Below are 6,685 nucleotides of genomic sequence, written 5' to 3'. Positions count from 1 at the left end.
TATACTAGGGAGACTATATGATATTTACACATGTGTCTGGTTTATTTCACTTATGAGTATATCTTCAAGTGGCATCCACTTCAATATAAAGGCTTCCAGTTTATCATTCTTTATAGCTGAGTAATACTTCATTGTATAAAAATACCACATCTTTCTCATCCATTCCTCAGGTGATGGGCATCTTGATTGTTTCAAAGATTTGGCTATCACAAATTTTGCTGCTATAAACATAGGCACACATATATCCCTATGATATGATGCTTGCAGATGCTCGGGGAAAATTCCCAGTAGAGGAATAGCTGGTTTAAATGGGATTTCCAGTCCAAGTTTTCTAAGGAGTCTCCACACTGATTTCTATAATGGTTGCACCAGTCTACATTCCCACCAGCAGTGGAGAAGGGTTCCTTTTTCCCCACATCCTCTCCAACATTTGTTATTGGTTGATTTCTTTATGATAGCCATTCTTTCTGGGGTGAAATGATATCTCAATGTTGTTTTAACTTGCATTTTGCAAATGGTTAGTGATGTGGAGCATTTTTTCCATATATTTACTAGCTTGTTTAATTTCATCCTCTGAGAAGTGTGTGTTCATCTCAGGTGCCCATTTCTGGACTGGGTCTTTAAATTTTGAGGCCCTAGTGATTTTCAGTTCTTTATAAGTTCTAGAGAGCGTCTGAGTACTTATTTGTCATGATTTTTTTTTCCAAATTTGTGGGTTGTCTTTTCACTTTGTTAGTAATTTATTTTGATGTGCAAAAACTTCTCAGTAAGCAGAGGTCTGAGTTGTTAATTCTTTCAAGTGTTCCCTGTGAGATTTGATTTTTGTTCATGAACTCTTTGCCTACCCCTATAACCTCAAGAGTTCCTCCTTTCTCATCCATGAGATTTAGTGTCTCTGTTTTAATGTTTAGATCTTTAATCCATTTTAACTTTAGTTGAGTGCATGGTGCTAGACCTCCTGGCTCAAATTTTAGTTTTCAGCATATAGAGAGCCAGTTTTGCCAGCACCATTTGTTAAAGAGGCTATCTTTCTTCCAGTGAGTATGTTTGGCCCCTTTTTCAAAGATTAGGTGGCTCAGTGAGTTTGTATGGACTTCAGCATCTTCTAATCTATTTCACTGATACTCAGGTCTATTTCATTGCCAGTACCATGCTGATTATATCACAATAGGCTTGTAGTATAATTTCAAGTCAGGAATTGTAATTCCTCCTGCGTAGTCCTTATTGACCAGGATTGCCTTTGCTGTTCTAGGTATTTTCTGGTTGCAAATAAATTTTAGGAATGATTTCTTTTGTTCTGTGAGGTATGTTGGTTTTCGTTTGATAGGGATTGCATTAAATCTGTACAGCAATTTTGGGAGTATGCCCATCTTCACAATGTTAATTCTTCCTATCCAGGAACAAGGAATATCTTTCCATTTTCTGAAATCCTCTATGATCTCTTTTTTCAGAGTACTGTAATTTTCCTTGAAAAGATCTTTGCCTGCTTTAGTTAGATTAATTCCAACAAAGGGGTCAGGGAGATGGCTCAGTAGAATAAGTGCTTGCCTGGCAAACTGAAGGGCTTGAGTTCAATTCCCAGTTCTGAAAAAAAAATACAGATTAATTCCAACGTATTTCATTTTCTTCGGTGCTATTGTAAAAGTGTTGTTTCTCTGATTTCCCTCTCAGTGTGTTTGTTCTCTGTGTAGAGGAATACTATGAAATTTGGGTATTGGCTTTATAACCTGCTATGCTACTGAATTTCTGTTTAAATTCTAGTAGCTTCTTGGTGGAGTTTTGGGGGTCTTTCCAGTAAAGTATCATGTCATCTGCAAATAATGATAATTTAACTTCTTCTTTGCCTATTCTTACTCCTTTTATTTCTTTCTCTTGTCTAATGGCTGTATCTAATGATTCCAGAACTATATTGAATAGGAGTGAAGATAGAGGACATCATTCTCTTGTACCAGATCTAAGAGTAAAAGATTTCAGTTTTTCCCCATTTAGGATTATGTTAACTATTGGGTTTTCATAAATGGCTTTTACGAGATTGAAGTAGAGACCATCTATTCCAGTTTTCTGTAGGACTTTGAACATGAATGAGTGTTGGACTTTGTCAAAAGCCTTTTCTGCATCAATTGAGATGATCATGTGTTTTTTATTTTTTGTTCTATTGATATAGTGTATTACATTTATAGATTTTTGAATATTGAACCATCATTGCATCCCTGGGATGAATCCTACCTGGTCATGGTGTATGATCTTCTTGATGATTTATGTAACTTATTTTCTAGTATTTTATTGAGGATTTTTGCATCTATGTTCATGAGTGAGATTGGCCTTAGTTCTCTTTCTTAATTGCATCTTTCCCTGGTTTTGGTATCAGTATAATATTTGTCTCCAAGAATGATTTTGGGAGGATTGCTTCCTTTTCAATTTCATGGAAGAGTTTGAGGAGTATAGGGTCTATATTTTCTGTAAATGTCTTGTAGAATTCAGCTGTGAATCCATCTGGACCTGGACTTTTCTTTGTTGGTAGGTTTTTTTATTAATTCTCCAATTTCATTGGCTGTTACTGGGTTTTTGAGAGTGGTTATATCTTGTTGATTCAATTTTGGTAATTTGTACCTTTCTAGGAATCTGTCCTTTTCGTCTGTGTCTTCCATTTTTTGAGCGTAAAGATTCTGAAAGTAGCTATTGATAATCTTTTGGATTTCCACTGGGTCTTTGGTAATTACACCCTTTTCATTCCTTATTGCTAGCCTTTGAGTTTTTTCTTTCCTCTTTTTGATGAGGTTAGCTAGGGACTTATCGATTTTGTTTAATCTTTCAAAGAACCAGCTGTTTGCTTTTTTATTTCTTTGAATTGTTTTCTTCGTGTCAATTGAATTAATTTCTGCTCTAATCTTTATGATTTCCTCCTGTTTTGGGCTCTGTTTTTAGTTTGCTCTTATTTTCTAGTTGTTGAATGTGCAGAGTAGGGTATTTATTTGTTCCCGTTCTGTTTTCCTAATGTGTGAGTTCACAGCTATGAATTTCCCTCTGAGAACTGCTTTCATCATACCCCATGAATTCCGATAAGTTGTGCTTGAATTTTCATTGAATTGTAGATATTGTTGAATTTATTGTTTAATTTCATCTGTGACCCATTGGTTGCTGAGTAGGGTGGCATTTAATTTCCGTGTATGTAAGGTTTTCTTCTTGTTTCTTTTGTCATTTTTTCCAGTTTCATTGCACTATAGTCAGATAAATTTCCTTTGGTTTTGTCATCATGAAATTATTTAGTTGTTCTTTATCATGGAAGTTTTTCACTTCTACATCAAACTTGAAATAGAGTTTTGCAGGGTATAGTAGTCTGGTCTGGAATTTATTTTCATAGAGGACTTGAAGTACTCTGCTCCATGCTCTTTTTCCTTCATGGTTTGTGAAGAAGTCAGCACTAATTGTGATGGGTTTTCCTTTCAATGTGGCCTGTTTCTTTTCTCTAGGGGGTTTCAATATATTATTCTTGAGCTGAATTTCTGGAATCTTGACTATTATATGTCTCATTGTGTTTTTAATTATGTTGAGGTTACTTGGCATTCTGTATGCTTCGGTTACCTGAATATCAGATTGTTTCCTCATATTTGGGAAGTTTTCTGGTATTACTTCTGCCTATATTTTTTTTAATGTCATTTGTTTTGACTCCTTTTTTCTCATTGATGCCTATTAGTCTCATATTATTCATGTTTGCATCATCTTGCAGGTGATGGATTATTCTTTCCTGCATCCTCGTTGTTTTTAAGAGATCTTTTCTTACCTTTCACTAGCTGCACCAGCGTTTTCAAGATCTGAAACTCTGTCTTCACCTTCACTCAAACGGTTTTGTAAGCTTGTTATTGAGATTTTAAGTTCCTCTGTATCTCTTTGACTCTGCTTCATGTGATCTATTTCTTTCCTGTACTGCTCATTCAAAGAATTCATCATTTTTCTAATCTCCTCTATTTTTTATCAATGTCTTCTTTAGAAGCAGTTATTAAATCTTTTACTGACGTTTTCTTTTTTAGATTGGGTTTCCTCCCTATGTTTCTGTAATTGATTCTTTACTTCAGACACTATGAGTTCAGAGAATTCTTTTATATTTTAGAAAAGAATTCCACTTTGGGTTCCTCTATAGCTTTCTGTTGTTGCTATTAATTCATACATTTGAGCTGAGCAAGTAGAAAAGAATTTTGCTCTGAATTACTCTATAAATATCTGCTGTTGCTTATTTACTATCAATGCTATTAATTCATACATTTGAGCTGAGTTAGTGTCCTCTGTATTTGTTCTGTGTGTGCTTTGGGTTTCCTCCATATGTTTCTGCATTTGATTCTTTACTGAAGATGCTATTAATTCAGGGATTTTTTTTTATTTCTAATCTGAGTTCCTTTATACCTTTCTGCAGTTGTTTCTTTATTTCAGAAGCTGTTGATTCATTGATTTCAGCTGTGTGATTCCCAATTTGTTCTGCATTAGTGTCTTCTGCACTTGTTATGGGTGGGCTTGGGGTCTGAGATTGCATTTTGTTCCTTCTCATTGTCATTTTATGTAGCACTGTCTTCTGACCTTTGTTGTAGAGCTTTAGTGCAGTTATAACCTTAGTAACTACTGAAATTCAGGTGTAGTTCTGCAAAGTTTGTGTTTATCCAGTTTTCTCTTGCTTGGGTCTGGCTGCTGTGGTCAGTTCCTTCCTGCTGCCACCCTTGGGATTGATCCTGTTGTGCCTTTCTGGCAAGATGTTCTGCTCCTGGACTAGCTGGGTGGTTCTGTCCCCTATACTCTCTGCAGGGATTGCAGCTGCAAGGTTTCACCCCAGGCCTGTATTGCAGGCCTGAGCTGAGTCTGGAGGGGACAAGGTGGAGTAGTGGGGAGAGGTAGGTCTCCCACACAGTCACTGAGCCTAGTCTAGGACTGAATCTGGCAGTCCCCAGAACATGGCATAAATTCTTACTTGGCATGTGGAGTGGGGCAGGGGTGTGATGTGGAGTGGTGGGGAGCTCCCAAGGGGGTGGAAAAGGATCTCACCCACTCTGCACCTGGCCTTGGACTGGTACATCCTGCCAGCATAGAGTAACAGGAAGCTGTCCCTCACACTCACAGGGGCCTGGGCTAGGACTGGGGAAATTGTTCCTTTCATAGCATGAAAAACTGAAGAAATGGACAGATTCCTAGATATGTATGAATTACCAAAGCTAAATTAAGAAATTACAAAATTCTCAATTACCCAATATCAATTAATGTTATTGAAAAAATAAATTAAAAATTTACCAACAAAGAAAAGCCCAGGTCCTCACATATTCACTGCTGATGTTTATAAAAAAATTTAGAGAGGGTTTAATGCCAATACTTTTCTAACTATTTTATGAAATTAAAGAAAAGAAATACTGTCTAACTCATTCCTGGAGGGAAGTATTTCCCTGACACCAAAACCAGAGAAAGACACCACCAAAAAAAAAAGAAGTATAGGCCAATTTCCTTAATGAACATAGATGCAAAAATTCTCAGTTTGATACTGGCAAACAGAAAACAACAAATCATCAAGAAGATTATAATCCATGACCAGTTGAGATTTATCCAAGGAATATCTGTATGGTTCAACATATGTAAATTAATAAATATAATACACCATATCAACAGTGCCAAAGACAAAAGGTGTAAGATTATCTCAACAGATGAAGAAAAAGCTTTTGGAGGAATTTCTTCCACGTTCCGGGAACCCACAGACCCAGTCCTAACCCAGGTCTGGTGAGTGTGTGGAGAGCTTCCTGCTACCCTGCGCCGGCGGGACCAGTCCTAGCCCAGGTGCAGTGTGGGCCAGACCCTCTCCCAACCCCTTGGGCCACCCGCCACCACTCTGCAGCATCTCCCCCACCCCACCCGCCGAGTAGGAATTTCTGCTGCATTCTGGGAACCCCCAGACCCAGTCCTTGCCCAGGCCTGGTGAGTGTGTGGGAGAGCTTCCTCGTCCCCCTACTTCAACTTTCCCCCTCCTGGCACAGCTGAGGCCTGGCATACAAGCCTGGGGTGTAACCCTGCAGCTGCAGTCCCTGCAGAGAATGTAGAGGATAGATCTACCCAGCTAGTCTAGGACCAGAACATCTTGCCACAGGGGCACAACAGGTTCACCCTCAAGGGCAGCAGTGGGAAGGAGCTGAGCAAAGAAGCCAGACCCAAGCCAGACGGAGGTAGATAAGTCCAAACTTTGTAGAGCTGCACCTGAACATCAGTACGTGTGAAGGTTATAACTACAGCAAAGATCTACAACAAAGGTCAGAAGACAGTGCTACAAAAAATGATGAGAAGGAATAAAATGCAACCTCAGAACCCAACCCCATCTGGAAAAAGTGCAGAGTACACTAACACAGAACAAATTGGGAATGACACAGCTGAAAGCAATGAATCAACAGCTTCTGAAATAAAGAAACAGCTGCAGAAAGGTATAGAGGACATCAGATTGGAAATAAAAAAAGAAATCCCTGAATTAATAACATCTGCACTAAAGAATCAAATGCAGAAACATATGGAGGAAACTCAGTGTCCACCCAGAACAAGTGTGGAGGACACTAGCTTGGCTCAAAAGCATGAATTAATAGCGTCGATAGTAAATAAGCAACAGCAGAAAGATATAGAAGAAATCAGAGGGCAATTCTTTTCTGAAATAAAAAAAGAACTCTCAGAACTC

This window comes from Octodon degus, unplaced genomic scaffold, assembly GCF_000260255.1.
Source record: "Octodon degus isolate 3935 unplaced genomic scaffold, OctDeg1.0 scaffold00028, whole genome shotgun sequence".
NCBI lineage: Eukaryota > Metazoa > Chordata > Mammalia > Rodentia > Octodontidae > Octodon > Octodon degus.
Note: the sequence above shows the minus strand (reverse complement) of the source record.